The sequence below is a fragment of the Pinus tabuliformis genome, chromosome 2_2 (assembly GCF_031772625.1).
Source record: "Pinus tabuliformis cultivar Carrire ecotype Pingquan chromosome 2_2, CPIR1, whole genome shotgun sequence".
Classification (NCBI taxonomy): Eukaryota; Viridiplantae; Streptophyta; class Pinopsida; order Pinales; family Pinaceae; genus Pinus; species Pinus tabuliformis.
Window position 1 is genome coordinate 1,198,860,936 of NC_142300.1, and position 18,756 is coordinate 1,198,879,691.

Consider the following 18,756-nt stretch of genomic DNA (forward strand, 5'->3'; position numbering starts at 1 on the left):
AGAGGGACAACATTATTGTTGAAGCTCATGGGGGAGTTGCAGGAGGCCATTATGTAGGCAAGGCAACTGCGCAGAAGATATTGCGCATAGGTCTATGCTGGCCAACATTGCATAAGGATTCTAAGGCATACTATAAGGTGTGCGATGCATGTCAAAGAACTGGCAGACTATCACGAAGGGACGAGTTACCACTACATCCTTAGGTGTCCTTGTAGGCATTTGAGAAGCGGGCAATAGATTTTGTTTGGCTAATTCAGCCCCTTGGAAAGAAAATAGGTGTGCAATATATTATAACTATGAAAAAATACCTAACTAGATGGGTGGAAGCACAGCCGGTTAAGGATTGTACAGGGGCTATGACAGAAAAATTATTATTTGAGTATGTCTTAACCAAATTTGGATGCCCGAAAGTGCTGATGAGTGACAGGGGTACACACTTTCTAAATGAAACGATCAACCTGTTAACTGAGGAGTTTTAGGTCTACCATCAAAAGAGTACACCGTATCACCCATAGGCAAAAAGAACTGTTGAAGCCTTTAACAAGATTTTGGAGAACACGCTGATGAAGATCTGCAACACATAGCGGAATGACTGGGATGTGTGCATACTTGCAATACTCTGGGCTTATAGGACTACTTGTAAGAAGATGACAGGGAAAACATCATTTACATTAGTATATGGGGTCGAATTCGTGATGCCAATGGAATATATTGTGCCTAGTTTGTGCATTGCAACTTTAACAGATATGGCGGATCACGAGGCCTTGGAGGAATGACTCGCACAACTGATGGAGCTCAAAGAAGATCGATTTTTAGCAAGATTCCATCAACAAGTACAAAAGGAACACAAAAAAGCATGGCATGATCGCCATATCAAGCTTTGCACGTTCAAGGTAAACGATCTTGTCTTGTTATGTGATAGTAAATTCACTAAATTTCTCGGTAAATTCCAGATGCATTGGTTAGGACCATATATTGTCAAATAAATTACAGATGGTGGTACAGTTCAGCTCGCAAATTTGAATGGGAAACCCTTCCTAGGAAGAGTGAACGGAAGTAGATTGAAATTGTATAAAGGGGATCCTGCACAATGACTATATGGCAGAAGGATAGTCTTAGTGCTCCAGGCAGTTGCAAGAGAGTGCAAGACTATAAACTACACTGCCCGATGTGAAGGATAAAGCAACGAGCATGTTGTGCGGAGAGTGACGAAGATGCAACCAATGAAGTTGCGCTCAGGAAGTTATGCCAAAAGGGAAGGTACCGTGCAACCTAGTAGGAAAATGACCATTGGAGTTATTGTTCATGACTTGACGGCCAGAAGACAGTTAAGCAGAGTGGGGTGGCAGAAATTAAGGTGAAAATCTTTGAAGATATGCTGCCAAAACAAAATTTGTTATCAGAATTTGGTGGGAACGGTCAGATTTGAATTCAAAAATACCTATAAATTATGCGTACCAGTCCAACAGAGAACACTTTGTGCTCTAAGACTTGTTGTTGAATTTCGTTGTTTGTCACCTATGAGTCGAGCATTCTGGGAGGAATTCCTATCACGAGCAAACGTTTCCCTGTAGCCCATGAGTTATTCATTGAGAGGATGATTGCCACTAATCTAGCCGAATCCCTAAGTTTGGAAGCAGTTGTTTTCGACGTACCAGGACTAGAAGTGTCGAGTGTAGAGGCTATGCCTATGGTGCCCACAATGTCGAGGTCGCCTACACCAAAAGAGATCGGGATGAAAGACAAAAAACCTGCCATGTAGGAGAAGCAACCCGTAACGAAGGAAAAGTAGAAGAAACTGGTGCCGTGCTCATGTCACCTATAAGACCTACCGAAACACAGAAAAAATAGAAGAAAGATAAGTAGCCAGAAAGAGTAGTGAGCCTAGAGGAGGAAGAATTCCAGGGAATGGAGGATATTGATGCTGAAGGGGTGGAACCCATGACTAGGCTACCAAATTATATCCCTCTATGGAAGGGAAAAGTGAAGGTTACGAAGGACCCTGATATCGGGAAGTTTACGGTATCCATGCCCCCACTGCCTGAGCAGGTCCCCTTTGAAGGTCCTCGGCTTGCGTGGATCCCATTGTTAAAAATGGAGGATTGGGATCTCGCAGACCACGCTAAATTTCCACATTTGGCAATGGAAAAATATATGTGCAAGGTCTATTACGAAGAAACAAGAGTTACAACGTTGGAGAGGATGGAATGGGTCTGCGGTGTTGAGCAATTAGGGTTGCTCAATTTTCTGTTGGTGCCACATTATCACCTCACCCGCATTAATAAAATATGTGTGTGCCAGCTCCTCACACTGGTACATGATGGGTGCTTATGGATAGGATACCCTATCCCCATCATGGACATGTTTTTTCATAGAATCACGCGGCTTCCTTACAAAGGTGTGAACTCGACCAAGGAGTTTTGAGGGAAGACTGGGGAGAAAGAGCTTGCAGACAAGATGAAGAAGGCTTATGGCCTTGTTAAGAAGTTGTGAGGGTATTCCATTCTCTCTATAACAAACTAGATAGTTCAATTTTTTTCCCAGATTTTAGCAGGGAAGGTTATGAGAAAATGATGCGCAGACGAAGCTCTGACACCAGTAGCTTCACTTGCTATGCAATGTGCGAAAGGCATAAAATTTAATTTGGCTAGGTATTTTTGTTAGGAGTTCCTATCGAACTGCTGAGAAGACTAGGAGGAAAGCAAGACATTCCACTACACTTGGTTGTTGTTATCCAAACGCTCGTTGTGTGGAAATTGCTGGAGGATAGCCAATTTCCTCCTATTGAGGAAGGATTACCGGAGGCAGCACAATTCGCCTCCTCCTTATGGTCTACAAATGATGCTGCACGGATTGCAGAGACAAAGATATTTTGGACTCTTATGGAAATGGATATCCATATGGTACTCAGCCAACATCCAAGGTTGTCCCCAACCTTGTTCACGTAGCTGTTAGCCTATGCAGCATTCAAGGCTGACTTCCACAGAGTCTACATCCAAGCACGGAAATATCCAGAGCAAAAATGGAACCAATATGATGCAACGCCAATATGATGAGGTCAGGGAGATTGCGCTAACCTTAGTTCTAGTGTAGCACCTTACCAAGTTACAGGAAGGAAAGTAGCTGCTGGCACAGGTAGCAGAAGCACAGAAGAAGAGGCCTTGCTAAAGGCCAGGTTGCAGCCTTGGTTGGATGAGATTTATCAGATCACGCACTCCATTCAAGATAAGCTGAAGGGATTGCAACAGACGAAGTGGATGATGAGGCTAGAAATAAAAGGACTAGCCACTGAAAAATTGGTTGAGGAGGTTCAACAGGCAGTAACGCAGAGCGCTGCTAAAGTTGCAGTGATCCAGGTGGAGCTAGGGGATCTTCGTAGTAAGATCGCGATGCCAGCAGAGTGACTCAAGGGCGAGTCATGATCTTTGTGTTGGGGGTCTATTGGGATGGGGTCCCCTAGGTTAGTTTGGGGTTAAGATAACCCAAATTTTGGTACAATTTTGTAAATAATGTAAAGTCTCTGCAATTTGTGGATGTGGAGCACGTAGATAGTTAGGAGTCAAAGGGGCTTAGCCCCTTGTTTCAGATAAGTTTTGAGTCAGTTTTTGAGATTCACCCATGATCCGTGGACCATGGCATTGTATGAAAGAAGTCTATAAATAGTGAGTCTTAGCGAAAGGAAGAAGTAACTAGTAGAAGTAGAAGGAAGATAGAAAATTGGGTGGACTAAAGAAGCTAGGGCAAGAAGGCTCTGCTTCCTGTGCTTATATAGAGAAGGAAAGGCTCCGCAGATGAGTGTGTAGAGGCCTAGGTTGAGTCCATAGCTAAGTGCACGGACCCCTACAACTGTGTGCATAGGACAGTTTTGAGTCTGTAATCTGTGAATTGAGATCAATAAAGACAAGTTTCTGAAGAATTATTGAGCATTTTTGTTCATATCTATTTATGTTATATGCTATTGATGAATGACTTGTTTTATGATTTATTGATTGAATGCTATGCGAATCTCTTGAATAAGTTGTAATAATGTATGAAATTCATGTTTAAATACTTTCACAAAGACTCTGGTGATTCCTCTTATGTTTATTAATAGCTTAAGTAGATCCGTGTGAACACTAGGATTTCTTTATGATGTGCGTAAGTAGATAAATCAACTGTTAAAGGTCTGCAAGGGCTAATCGTAGACCTTCATGAAGGTATGAAGGTTGTTTTACAAAGTTGCAGTAATATACCCTAATAGTTTATCGATCTACATGGAAGCAGATGCAAGGCACTAAAAGACATCACACTAGTCTATGGATGCAGAAACTTGGCTCTTGCATCCCCCCATACTACGTCAGGTGAGACTGCAGCCTGCGCTACACGGGTTTTTGCTAAAAGGGCCAGTAGTGTAGGGTTTTGTTGGTTGGTGCAACTAACTCTGAACCTGGGTCAAGACCCCCTAAGCCAACAATAAGTAAGAAAATGATCTTTCAAAGAATCAATAAGATTTTTCTTGAATTTGAGTTCACCTTTCTTGTATTTGGAGTTGGCAGCAATGTGATCATTGTTTGAAGTGCTAAGAGGGGGGTGAATCAATATTCCTTTTCAATTGTTACTTTTACCAGTTAGATCACTTATATTTAGAACAAAAAATGAAAAATACGAATAAATCCTTTTATTAATTTCTACAATAAATCAAATACAATATATGTAGGGCTCCAACCCTAGATGAAGGCACCAATCTTCAATCTCCTAGGCTCCAACCTATATTTGCCAAGCACCAACCTAGACTTCCTTGCCAATTTTGAGGCACCAACCTCAAGGGCTCCAACCCTATATTTGGTTTAGGCTTTGACCTGGTTTCTTGAGGACTCCGATCCTCTAGAGATCCAACCCTATCCTCCAAGGCACCAACCTTGTCTTTTCGAGGCTCCAACACTTTCTTTACTTCGTTAAGATATATTTGGTTATACTTCACAACTCCCAATGTATTTTTCAACAAGTCCTGCCAATGTTCAGCTTCAATAATGCCCTTAATCTCCAAAGCACTTAGCTCATCAATGGAAACTTTGTCTTGTTAGAAGGTGTCTCCACAACTCTTCATGTTACCCAAACAAAACTTCTTCAAAGTCACCTCATGATGGCTTCAATGCATCATGGTCTTCAATGATCTCCACAAATCCTCAATATGATGCTTCACAAAGTTCTACAACTATGCCCTATTCTATTCTCAAGAGAAGACTTCAACAAGCTCTATTTGTCCAATCCCAATAAATCAAAACTTCAACCACAACAGCTTAAACCATGACAACTATGGTAGCTTTGACGACGGCAACTACAACAATTTCGACCATGAAAACTACGGCAGCTTCAACTATGACATTTGTGACAACTTCGACCATGGAAACTATAGAAACTTTGACCACGGTGGCTGCAACCATGACAACTACGACAACTTCAACTGCGGCAGTTGCAACCACGAAAACTATGACAACTTCGACCATGACAACTATGACAACTTTGACCATGACAACTACTAAAACTTCGACCACGAAAACTACGATGACTTCGACCATGACAAATATGACAAATTTGACCATAACAACTATGGAAACTTCAACCACAACAATTATGGCAACTTCTCTGCTCCTAGCTCGAACCTATGGGAGACTATTTAACCCAAGAACAATTCCACAAACTTGTCGTCCTTGCTTTTATAGGTTGCAGTTGCTTCTCTACCTCTTGTCTTGTCTCCACCGAAAAATCAGAGCTTGAATGGAAGAATTTCAGTTTATATTTGTAATGGTTTTTCCATATTCTGAAGGGACATGTCTCTTTTCTAAGGGTTATGAGCCTACTCAAGTTAGCTTGGACAATTTGACAATTTTTGACATATGCTGATTTTAAAAATTGATTTCTCTTCAACGGTAAGGAATTAGGAGGCAAGTGAGTACTCATTGGAAATCGTATGACCTCCTATATAAGATGATATAGTATTCCCTTAAATATATGACCTCTAATGATGGAAATTTATTTTTTCTTTCATCATATGAAATTTTTTTCATAACAACCCTATTAAATATTTTCTTTTATGGAATTAGAGCATCAAGTGGATTAGATTTTTTTTCACTATTTTGACATGATAGTGCATGTGATATTCATGCATTAGTATTGCATATAAGGACTATGTTATAGGGATTAATGCATGGGTGTTTGGTGATGTAGAAACCCTCAAGGATCTTCCTGGGATCCTTGGCAGATAGTCAAATTAGCTGCAGCTGTCACAAAGATGCATGCATATCTATGTTAAACAAATGAGAATCAAAGCAGGAAGAAGGACTTATTACCTCAAGTCTTGGTGTGGTGTTGCTGGAGAGCGCAATGTAGCTAGGTGGAAGACCCTTGAGCTAGCTCCAGATCAAAACCTGCACATAGATAAGACAAGCGTAATATCACAACATATAACTTTGACAAACAATGCATTAACATATAAAGATATCTAGTTGCATATATCTAAGCCACTCATAATAACGACATTGCATGAACATATAAACAAATTATACTACCAACATTGCGGAGTGGAAAACACAATTGCAGTTATATATTGATGTAGAAAAGAGTGATTACAACCATTGGTTATATCAACCTTCCCTTACCCCTCCGGCTCCTCTCTCTCTCTCCCTTCTTAACCTCTTCTAATGCCTTAGTCAAAGACTATGATTGATGTCAAATAGGCAATCCTTTCAAATGGTCGACCTCTTCCACAATGGACCTAGCCTTGCACATATAGCATGTGAGGATAAGGTTTCCAAGTACTTCATGAGTTCCATTAGGCAAAAGTAGTGATGTTTCAATGCCTTTGTGCTCTTTCCCATTTGTAGACTCCATTAGGAATTAGTAATTGCTCCAAACAGGCCGAGTTCTAATGTTTCCCTGCTTTTGTGAGTTGACATAGGAGAGAATCTCAGGATATTTCTCGGTCAACTTGTTCCCTTGACCCATAGAAACTCATTTAGGTTCACTAACTCTCTTCCCAAGGTAGCCAATAGAGTTACCCTAGGAACTAACACACCCTTAGCCTTGCTAGGAAGATTTATAAAGTAGGTTGCTAGTTCCTAGACATCGTTAGCTTGACAACTGGGCCTGTGAACTTTGTCAGTCCTTCAGTCATCATGTCTTTCTCCTTTGAGCTAGTGAGGAGGTCATTTTCCTGTATAACAGATGCCCCTTAAGGTGTGAGATCATAAGCTGCGACGATGGCCAAAATACTTTATATATAATTGTCATTTTATTTGGAAAAAAGAGAGAGAGGATCAAAGCTTCAGGTGGTATGAGAAACCTGATAAAACACATATATATAAAACAACTAAAATCATGTCCTGAGTCGGGCATTCCCACACTCAGTAGCTATGTCAGAGTGATTTTCTCAATAAAGGGATATGACGATGCTGGCCGCTGATAAGCACAATGCGGATCCTGTGTCATAATAGGATCATTCTAATGAGCTGTCTCCAAAAAACAATAAACGCAACTTGGGAGAGGAAACAAGGTTGAGTGATGTAAGCCTCTACCCAAGGTCTTGGTTTCTGCTTCATTGTAACAGCATAGATCGACACATGTGAATAAAGGCGTTGAAGTCGAACATGCACGAAATCGTTTGATTACCAGTCAATAATCGAGACCGTTAACATATGCGAGGATGGCCACCGATAATGGTGATGGTCTCCAAGATGCACAATACAATCTAGCGAGTGTGAATAATGTTTTTTTCATTGAAAACTCGTAATTGTTTAACCAAGAGCCAATAATGAAAACCCCTGACCAAACACAAGGTGACCTACCACTAATGTTTGCAAGTACCAAGGCACTGAAGTGTTTCTGGGTCTTCTTCCTAGATAGAATGTTGAAGTTGATAGGAAGAGACCTATCGAAAGGTAGGCAATAAGGTGTCCTACATTAATCGACACGAAATGAGACAAGAATGATTGTTTTTTGAGGAATCTTTTGAGCATTGGGTCAAAGCGACAGAGGGCATGATAAAAGGATATGCTTGATGGTTTGATGGAGGAAACAAAAGATGAAGGTTTTCCCTTGAACAATAGAAGGCACGAAACAACAGTTTTAACCATGCAACACTAGACTCATGAACACCAAAGAATGTTAGGATATAGAGATACAAGAACATCACGGTATACTGGCTAAACTCATAGGATGGTAAGGTTCATATTGAGAAGCCGCCACAAGGAAGGTTTATCTGAGGGAGTGCCATGTTCAAGGGAGCGACTACTGCCAAAAACTATTTTCAAAAGTCCAAACACAAAGAAATTCCATTGTCCACTTTCCCCATCTAATTAGTTTTGTGAGCCTAGACAGGTAAACTCATTGGTCTTTTCATGTTTTAAGAGTATGAAAAGATAAAAAAAGAGCGACTCTATGCCCTATCTGATTAGTTTAATGAGTCCAGACAGGAAAAATCATTGGTCTTTTCATGTTTCAAGAGTCTGAAAAGATTGTAAAGAGCGTGTTATCACCCAAAACTTCTCAAAACATCATTGTCTCAACTCTGCTTTTGGTCATGATTTCAAGGAGGTCTAAAGGTCATTTTAGTCTTGATAATGGGTAGGTTATAGGTTAAGAGTCTCATTTTCATATCCAAATAAAGTTAAATCAGCCTTGTTCCATGTCCTAGAAGTCTCACATGTTGTTTAGAACCCATATCTTTAACCATTTTGAAAACTGTGTTGAAAAAAGAGCATACACAGCAGTTTCGTAGTGTGCTACGAAACTGCTGAAGGTGAACTTTTAGCACTTTTTTCTGTTTTTAGTAGTCAACTTCCAAGGGGTTTCTGAGCAATTGAAAACTAATTTTTGAAAACAGAAAGAGGTTTTTCTTATAAAATTCTTATCTACAAAAACCTTCTCCATTTTTGTAACAACTATCAGGGATCAAGAGATAGGAGCTCAGGAGTGAAACCTTCTTTTTCAAGAAAAACAGAGTTATTTTTATCGGTTGATGAAGTGGTTGTTGCTTTCCACTCCCTCATTTTGTCACCTTTCTCTCCACATTAGAATATCATTACTTAAACAAGTTACCCATGATCCTTTCTGTCATTTACTTTTCAACCTTTGCATGTATGTGACAAACAGCTTGTTGTCCAAAAAGTTCTTTACAGCTGTCATATTTTTAAGAGGACAGTTTGGGTTATAAAGGGAAATTGCCATGAAGATGAAAGCATAAAAAGAAGGCTATGTGTTTGGATAGGAGCCTATAGAGCTTTAACTGATCATGGATGACCTCAACTTCACACAAGCTTTCATCCAGATAGGTTACATGTATTTCTACCAGGAGCTGCAAGGGGATTTGTGTGTTTCTTGGATTGTTTTGAGCTGTTGGTTTCAAAAGGAATTTTCAAGCAAATGAAGATGAATTTCAAAAATCTGAAGGAGGTTTTTTCTAAGAACATAACAAGGAACAAAAAATTCTTTCAAATTTCTCCCAGGTACTACCAATTTGGAGATTTGAAGTTTCCTTTGAGACCTATTTGCAGAATTCTGAATTTTCCTGTTTTATACATGATTTTATAATGTAGATTCCGGACAACTGAAGCTGGTTTTCAAAAAAATGAGAGAGGTTTTTCTTATAAACATTCTTATATACAAAAACCTCCTCCATTTTTGTAATATCTATTAGGGATAAAAATATATAAGCTTTGTCGCAACACCTATTTTTCAGATAAAAATAGTGCAGAAAATGATAAATTTATAGGTCAGTCTTTCATTAAGGTGAAGACCAAATTTTGAGGAAAAACACTTTTAAAGGGCAAGTTGTTATGATTTTTGATGTTGACACCAATCCTTGAAGAATGTTAAATATCTTCAAACTTTAAATTTCTGAAAACTGTGTTAAAGGGAGCATACACAGTAGTTTTGTAGCGTGCTACTAAACTGCTGAAGGTGAATTTTGGACATTTTATGCATGTATTTGGGAGAAAGGTCAAACATAATTAAAGCAATTCCACATCAGCAGACAAAGAGTATCAGATTAGTCATTTGACAAGTGGAGATATTTAGTTAAAGGAAGAGTTTGAAGACACTAGTCTACACGTTCCAGGTCATCAAACTGACATCTCCTTAATGATAGGCAGAGTAACTTCACGAAGGCAGTCAGAATATTAATGTTTGGTTGATGACCAACATGGTTAAAAGATAGGATTCCTTTAGAGGAATATTTGGATCAGTTTCGTTTAAATGTAATAATTAGGTGTTTGATTCGTAGTAGGACTCTAACTCTTAATTCGAATAAGTGTCAGTCCTAGTTTCATGAATCTAGTTAGTAGTTATATTTGGTGTCAGTTGTAAAGCTAATGGTCTAGCCACTTGGCAGACTTGTTGTAAAGGCTAGATTCCTATAAGTAATGTAAACTTCGATGTACACAAGGAGGGGAATTTCATTAGAAAGAGAAATTTGTGTTATTGTAAGAAACTGTGTTTTTTCAAACTTAATACAGAGATTAGTTTGACTACTCAAGATTCACAAGGAGTTTATGTGTTTGCTGTTCTTATGGCCTTTTTTAATTACTTATTTGCAGTGGTATGAGCTTGTGATACTTATAATTCATTGGAAAATGCTCTAACTTCCTTCACATGCTTGTAAATTGTGTCGATTCACTGTGTTACTGTTTTATTTATAAACCTAAACTCTAAGTTCCTTGACTTCCATGTTTTGCTAATCATTTTGTTTTGTTGAAGACTATCTTGACTCCATAGCCCAATATATGTTTGCTAATATTTGATTCAACCAGTCAACCAGTTATACATTTGTCCATTTTTGTTCCTAGAGTTAGCCACCTAATCATTAATCAAAAATCTTAAACCTATTGAGAGAGCCCTCTCCGGTTGAGGAGGCTAAGCCTCAACCAAAAGATTGGTTTGAAAGAGTTACTCAAAGTCTACTTGATCAACAGCCTATCAGGGTCAGATTTTGTGATAACAGAGTGAATCCATTCCTCATCTGTTTAATTTAATGAGTCCAGACAGAAAAACTTGGTGGTCTTTTCATATTTCAAGAGTCTGAAAAGATCGTAAAGAACCACTCTAGGGTGGTCCCTTTGTCATAGTTGTTAACCAGGTGCGACAAAGGTTTAATAGTATACCCGAAAAGGTTCCTTTTCTATAAGTTAATATACCAAGTCTGGATAAAGAGAAACCTATGCTCAATAGATGTTTGCCTCATTTTGTTACGAGTACGAGGAGACAGAGTAAACTCGATATTCATCGTGAAATTTTAATGAGTCACGCGACTACAAACTCAATAGACCTTCATCAAATTTTAATGAGTCAAATAAAGAAAACTCAAGGTATATTTTTCAATTTAATGAGCGAGGAAAAAGAGCTATTCATTCCTTCTTTATAGATTTAATGAGCCCGAAGAAGGGAAAAACTCAGGGATTTTTCAATTTAAGAGCAAGAAAGAGCCCCAAAAAAGAAAGCACTCATGTCGTCATCGTAGGTTTTTAATGAGCCTGATGATGAAAAATCGGGGTTTTTTTAATTTAACAAGTGAGAAAAGTTCCTAAAAAGAATGCTCAGAGCTTCTTCATAAGTTTTTAACGAGCCTGAAGCAGGAACTCAGGGTTTTTTCAATTTTGTGAGCAAGAAAAAGTCCCTAAAAAAAATGCTTAGTCTATTTTTTTCAGTTTAGTGAGCTAGAAAAAGAGAGAAAAAGAGTTTCTCAGACCGTCGTTGTAGGTGTTTAACAAGCCCGATGATGAAAAAATTAGGGATTTTTCAGTTTAAGAGCGAGAAAACATCCCATAAAAGAAAGCGCTCATTGAGAATCGAACATGGTCATTTCTACCATTCAACCCTGAAAGTTCTTTCATCAAAACATGAGCAATTTCTGCCAATATGGGGTCATGGCGCCTGATAAATATCATAGGAAATTGACTACTTCTACTTTAATGACTTCAATTAAGATAAGTCATGTCTCCAAAGTGACTATAAGGGAGTTCTTGAGCCTCCACTTTCACCATTTGCATTATTTGAGAATTGTGAGAGTGTTTTCAAACTAAAGAGAAGCAGATCTTCCACGGATGATTGCGGGCGATTCGGGTGACCATTCGACTTGCCGTCGGTCCCAGGTAGATGCAAAAACCCTTATCTTACATTATTTAACATTTTTAGCTGCATTTGGGGTGGATTTTTAGAGATTTTGGGAGCCCTATTTCATTTATTGTGCCTAACGCCCCCTTCCAGGCCTGTAGGGAGCGTTAAACGCCCTTTACGACCTGGAGGAGGGCATTAATCCTCCTTATTTTCCACAAAGGGGGGCATTAGTGCATGAGGGTGCACTCTAAAACCCCAGCAAGTGTTTTCTTGAGCTTTATTGCCCCATTTGCACTAATTTTTGGGTTGATTTGTGCAGGTTTTGAGCCATTATGACTAGTCTATGGAGAGAATGGGCCCATGATCAACAGGAATTGCTTATGCGAAATGATCCAACTTGTATACTTGCATTGCACTGATGTGGTTTGATGGAGTATGAACAGTTGGACTTGATGAAAGGACAAGAGGACCTTCTGAGCTATATTATTCACTGTTGGGATGAACATGAATAAGTGTTCAGGATCGGGGACCATGAGCTTGCTATTGACTGAGATGACATCTATTTCTTGACAGGTTTGTCGTGCAGAGGAGCACGAGAAAACTTGACTAGTGGTAGGCCCGATCCCCGATCCACTTTAGAGCTGGTACGAGCTTATTGTATCCCTGAGAGCGGACTTGTGAGCAACAGAGTCCCTATAGAGAGGATCAGATCCAGGTCTATGAGGGCCATTTTATAGATGATTGTGCACTTGGTGAGGTCGAAAAGTCCCCATGTCATGAAAAAGGTCCAACTACTCTTGCCATTGACTGTGTCCAGCCACAGATCTTCAACTGGTGCGAGGCAGTGCTTCGTCAGTTGAAGGTAGAGTTGAATGCATGTAAGACCCAGACCCAACAGAGTTTTGGGTACGATACTCTCATTGTATCCTTCATACTTGAGAGGGTGCTAGTTATGCGACCATGGATGAGCTTAGGTCCCCTTGATCCAAGGGAGCCTAGGTAGAGGCGATGGGAATCGCTCAATCCTCACACAGGAGGAGGACCCATTCGACATTTTTTCGAAGATGATTTCTTCGAATGGCTTAGTGGTGAGATTATGATGATAGATGACTATGCCTATGAGGGCATGGACTTCATAGGTGATCCTGACTTGATTTTTCCTCCTAGTACAAACTGGGGGTTTCAAGGTAAGAAGGTTTATTTGAGAGTACTTAAAGTATTTTTAAGCTTTTGAATGTTTATGTTAAGTTTTTGTTGATTTTATGGGTGAACAAGTCCTGACATGAATCTTTTTGCTCGACACAGATGTGGCACCGGTGCGACTTGCAGTGGAGCCTCACCAAGTGAGGCGAGGTGGCCAACTACCTGAAGGTGGGGGTGATGCTGAGAATCTTTATGAGGTTCTGAGGAACCTGGAGGGATTGAGCATGGGTGTGCCCCCCCTTACTATGAGGGAGATTCCCGCTCACATGCAGCGACACATAGTTGGTGTGCCTGAGTGGTTTCTGGTTCCTCTTCAAAGGATAGCTAGAGATGCATTGTCTTTTCATGAGCAGTAGGTGATGAGCCCCGGTAATGGGTAACTATATGGGCTCATTCTGCCTATTATTCTCATTTAATCCACCATTCTCCATAGTTTTATGCATGCTTTTGAATATATTTATGTTAATTGAGTGAATGGGAATAGTCACTTTACCACAAAGTCTAATACGTGCTTATTGCAGATTTTTGGACATTTTTGGACCAAGATCAGGCATTTATGAGCAGATTGGCAGCCAAATACGAAGAAACAAGGCTGAGGATTTATAAGAGTGGTGTATCCTGCACTTAATGACCCCTTCCTCAAGTTCTCCACCATTAGCTCGGAGTTCAACAACCCACCAAAGATGATTTCAAGGGGCAGCTAAGCAGGGCTAGTGAAGTGGCTGATTAACTGCAGTTTTGGGCAGCTAAGATCCTAAAGTTAAGGAGGACTGTTGGGAGTCCTCATTTGCATAAGTAGGAAGGCTTCAAGCCTTAGTAGGTTAGCCATTTGTTAGTCTATTTTCGCACTTTAGTGCAGCCTTGTATCAACACATTTTCGAGCTTCTTCTTGTAGACAGTTTTTATGATGTAGCTATTATTTTTTTATCAATGAAGATGAATCCAGCTTTGCACCAGCTTTGATCTTTCTTAGGAGGTTGTAGCTCTTAGGGTTGGGCCCAAATCAAGTTCCCAGTACCTCCTTTCTGTACTTTTATGTGTTTTTCTTGCATTCATAGAATAATTTCTGTATTTAGGTTAAAATCTTTCGTTATTACTTAGGTTGTTTTTTGATGATTAAGATAGTTGTCCATGCTTCAGGTTGATTTGACAGTTTTTTAACAGAAAATATCCACAAAAAGGCTACCAAGCAGTCCTTGATCTCATTTCTCCCTTCTTGGGACCATGAATTGAGACCAAGGCACACTTGCTGCCACAAAAACACTGTTTTTGCCTTCCAATGCAATTGCTAGTATTAGATTTTGAATTGGAAAAGTTGATATCAGTTGCGTTTTCATGCTTAGACCTGTTCTTGCTTAGTTTCCATAGCTTTATTGCATGATTTCCTATCTATAAACTTTTGTTCGTCACATTTTTGGTTTTTAGGTCAGATTAGGTCGAAATAGATAAACCTCTGCCTTTTAGTCTTTGCTTGGATCAGTTTTGGAAAGTAGTGTGCAGAACACCTGTGAGACACTCCTACTTATCCTTCCTCCATCATATAACCTACTCCAACCTCTCTCTCAATATTTCCTTCACCCATTCGCCAAAATTTCCCAACTTGCCCTAATTTCTACATTTTTGTGCAACATTGCTTCTTTCGTCTTTGAACAAATCCAACCATATTCACCATTCCTGAGCTTCATTTACCAGGTCCTAGACCTCTTAACATCCTTATCCATCCTTCATCTCCACTTTCCCACCGTTTTTCCACCATCAACCCTCTAAAAACCACTTTCGGCCTGTTCCTGTAGAATTTCCTGTAGATCCCCTGCAGCCTCCTGTAGAAGTTCACGCGAGTGATTTTTCGAGATCTAAGCGCGGTGGAAATCTCCAGAAGGGTTATAGGGACCCCTTAGGTCCTCTCCACACCTTCTCAACCTCCTGAAAATGCCCACTCCATTTCCTTTCGCCAATAAACCTCTGCATAATCAAAAATAGTTAAAACACATGCATAATAATTCTGCATAAAATTGCTCAAAAATACAAAAAGATGATTTTTCCATATTTTCCTTCAGAAGTAGCTTAAAAACATGTATTTTACCTCTTCAATAATCAATGGAATCCATTTCAGTAGCTTACATATCTTTTCTTGCATAAGTAGGGTTAGTCGGTAAAACTAGGGTTTGCTAGGGTCTGCATTTCCTTTTAGCTTTTATCTTCTTTCTGCAAGTAGACTAGCCTCTTTTGAGTTAGTTTTCTTCCATCACAGTTAAAAACTTCTTCTAAGAACTCATAGAAGTTGGCTTAATCTCCTAGTGAACTTATGCCAGTTGATCAAGTAACAGCCTGCAGTAAGAGCTAGTACTTGTGCATATAGCACCGTCGCTTCTAAGTTTATTATGAACTATAGGGTTGATAAAAGTAAAGTAGGGAGTCCCAGGAGTTGCAGCATCATTTCTGCAATACTGGAGCTCACCATCTTTTTGGCACCGTTGCCGGGGAAGTGTCAGAGTATTTTGTGATTACTTCTTTTCTTCTATTTTCTACTGCAACCTTCTGCTAAGTAGTTTATTTTAGCAAGAGTAGAGTAGTTGTTTCATTTCAATTCAACAATTTCATTTCAGCAAGATAGATTAGTCCTTTCCTGCTTTCATTTCAATTCTACAATTTCATTTCAGCAAAATAGATTATTCCTTTCCTTCTTTCATTTCAATTCTGCATTTTCATTTCAGCAAGATAGATTTTAGTTAGTTACAGTTCAATCTATTTCCGTTTTTGCAGGCACAAGCAGAAGAAAAAAAACAAAAATCACCCAAAAAAAGAGATTTCGTTTCATGCCTGGTAGGAATAGAGACAATTCAGGAAAATTCCTACCCAACACTCCCACCACATCACTGAGTCACCCTTCTCTCTTCTTTGGTGGTTGTGATCTAGAAGAACCTATAGGTGAACCTCCAGAGATATACGAAGATCCTATAACAGAAGAAGAGCAAGAAACCATTCCTCCTGAGACCATGGCTGAAAACAGAAATGGTAGAGGAAATGGAGAGAGAGAGTAGAAGGTGCTTTTCCCATCCAAGAGACCAATGGGGACACAAAAATGAAAAACATAAGTCCCTCAACCTTACCTCACTTCCATGGATTGACTACTAAAGACCTTGATACCTTCTTGTTTGAGTTTGCTATCCTTTGTCGAACTTATGACTATGCAGAAGATGAGAAAAAGTTGAAACTCTTTCCTTCTACCCTCAAGGATGCAGCACTATGCTGGTTCATGGGGCTACTTGGAAACAGTATCACAACTTGTGTTCAGATGCAGCAAGCCTTTAACAACTAATACCGGGACTACTATAGGTCAAAATATACAAAGGAAGAAATATTTCCAATGACCATGGAAAGTGATGAATCTTTAGAAGACTATGAAGAGAGGTTTCAACTCAGTTATAAAAGGGCCAAGTGCACACTTGACCCCGAATCTCTGAAGTTTGTTCTACTCAGAGGAGTCCTTGAAGACCTTCTAGATACCCTCCATTTGCTGGCCGGGGGAGACATCTACCAGCTACCTTATGATGACATAAAGACTGTGTTTAGAAACCATTCTAGGGCAGCTAGAAAGAGAGGTAGGGGAAGTCAACTCTTAGCCAGTACCCCCTTATCTAGTTCATTCCTTAAAAACGAGTTTGCAAATTAGATGGAAGATTTCAAAAGCGAGATGAGGTAGACCATTGCCATGAAAATGGATACCTTGCGAATCCAAAAGAAGAAAGAGGAAGCTGAGAGGGTTTTGGCCATCTTTTGTCCCAGGTGCACCAGAAAGCATCTTAGGAACGAGTGTCCATTGCACTCTGTAGAAGTGTGTTTTGTCTGTGAAGAAGACCATCCTACAAATCAGTGCCCTTCCTTGCCCGAATTTAAAGCTATGTACCAAGGGGCTGAAGGAGCCACTGAACCACTCTACTTCATGAACCAAAGGAGGCCACATGGACCCAGACCTTACCAACAGGGAATGCAAGGGACATCCTAGACTTATTACAACCCCAATAAAGCCACTTCCATGCCTTCTTGGGGTCCTCCTTCTCATCCTTCCTGGTCCACACCCCCTCCTTGGTCGTATCCTCCTCAGTACCATACTCAACTAGCCGATCACTCGTTTCATTCTCACACTCAGCCACAACCTCAGTGGAATGCACCTCATCAGGGGTGGAGGCCCCAATACAACTCTCCTCCCGCTCTTTTGCCTCCACCACCTGCTCAACCATAACCATTACCTCCTACTCCTCCAAGACAACCCCAGATACCTGCTCAATCGAACCCGAACCCCAACAACGGACAGGCCCAATAGGGATATACTAGAGAAACAACATGCCCTACCTATGCTGTGGAGATTCAGGAGATCAACCTATGATCTGGGAAGGTCCTCCCAGATAGCCAACCTCCTCTTAATGAGGATGAAGAAGAGAAACAGGAAAGTGAACCCAAAGCCATTCCACCCTTTCCTGAGAGACTAACTGGAACCACGCAACCAAACCCAAAAGAAACTGAACTTCTGGGAGAACTTAAACAGTTATGTGTGAAAATACCACTTCTCCAGGCCATAAAAGATATACCAATCTACAATAATTTGATCAAGAGAAGTGTTTCAGGCACCCAGGCAGGCGTAAGAGAGATGCCCCAACTATCAATGTCATAGGACAACTGTTTGACCTAATGTTGGGACAGGTAATCTGTCCAAAATATCTGGACCCTGGGAGTCCTGTAGTCGATGTCCACATCAATGGCACCATAATCCCCCACACTTTGATTGATCTAGGGGCTGCCATTAACGTAATGACCAAGGACACTATGCTCAAACTCAACCTTCAGAGTTCCCTAAGAAAGACCTCAACAGTACTGCAGTTCGCAGACCGCTCCACTGTGACTCCTAAGGGGATTGTGGAAGATGTCATGGTCTCCATTGATTCCTGGGAGTACCCTGCTGACTTCTTGGTCCTTCAGCCAAAGGCAAAACTCACTGGGTATCCCCTCATCTTGGGAAGGCCTTGGTTAGCTACTGCAGATGCTTACATCAGTTGTCAAGTTGGGAGCATGACCATCAAGAATGGGCATATGTCCAAACAGCTAGTCCTATATCCTCCTGCCCAACCTCTGCTAGAACATGACTTACCTCTCTGGTTGGAGGAGGAAGATGAGGATGAAGTCTACTCTGCCCCATTGTGCACAATGGAAGCCACCAGGGGAGGTCCTCAAACCAAGGATGATCTTATTGAGAATTTGATTCAAAATCCACCCCCCAGTGTGCTGCCATTAGAAGAGTTGGTGGAAGAAACCTAAGCCAGTGCTTTAGTCGATCTCTGTGTGGCTGATCCGACCTCTCTCCGAGTTAAGAATGTGGAATTTGGCCCTGAAAGAACCTTGAAGATCAACTCATCCCTATCCCCCTCTCAGGAGAAAGAGCTGTGTAGCTTATTGAACAACCATTTGGAT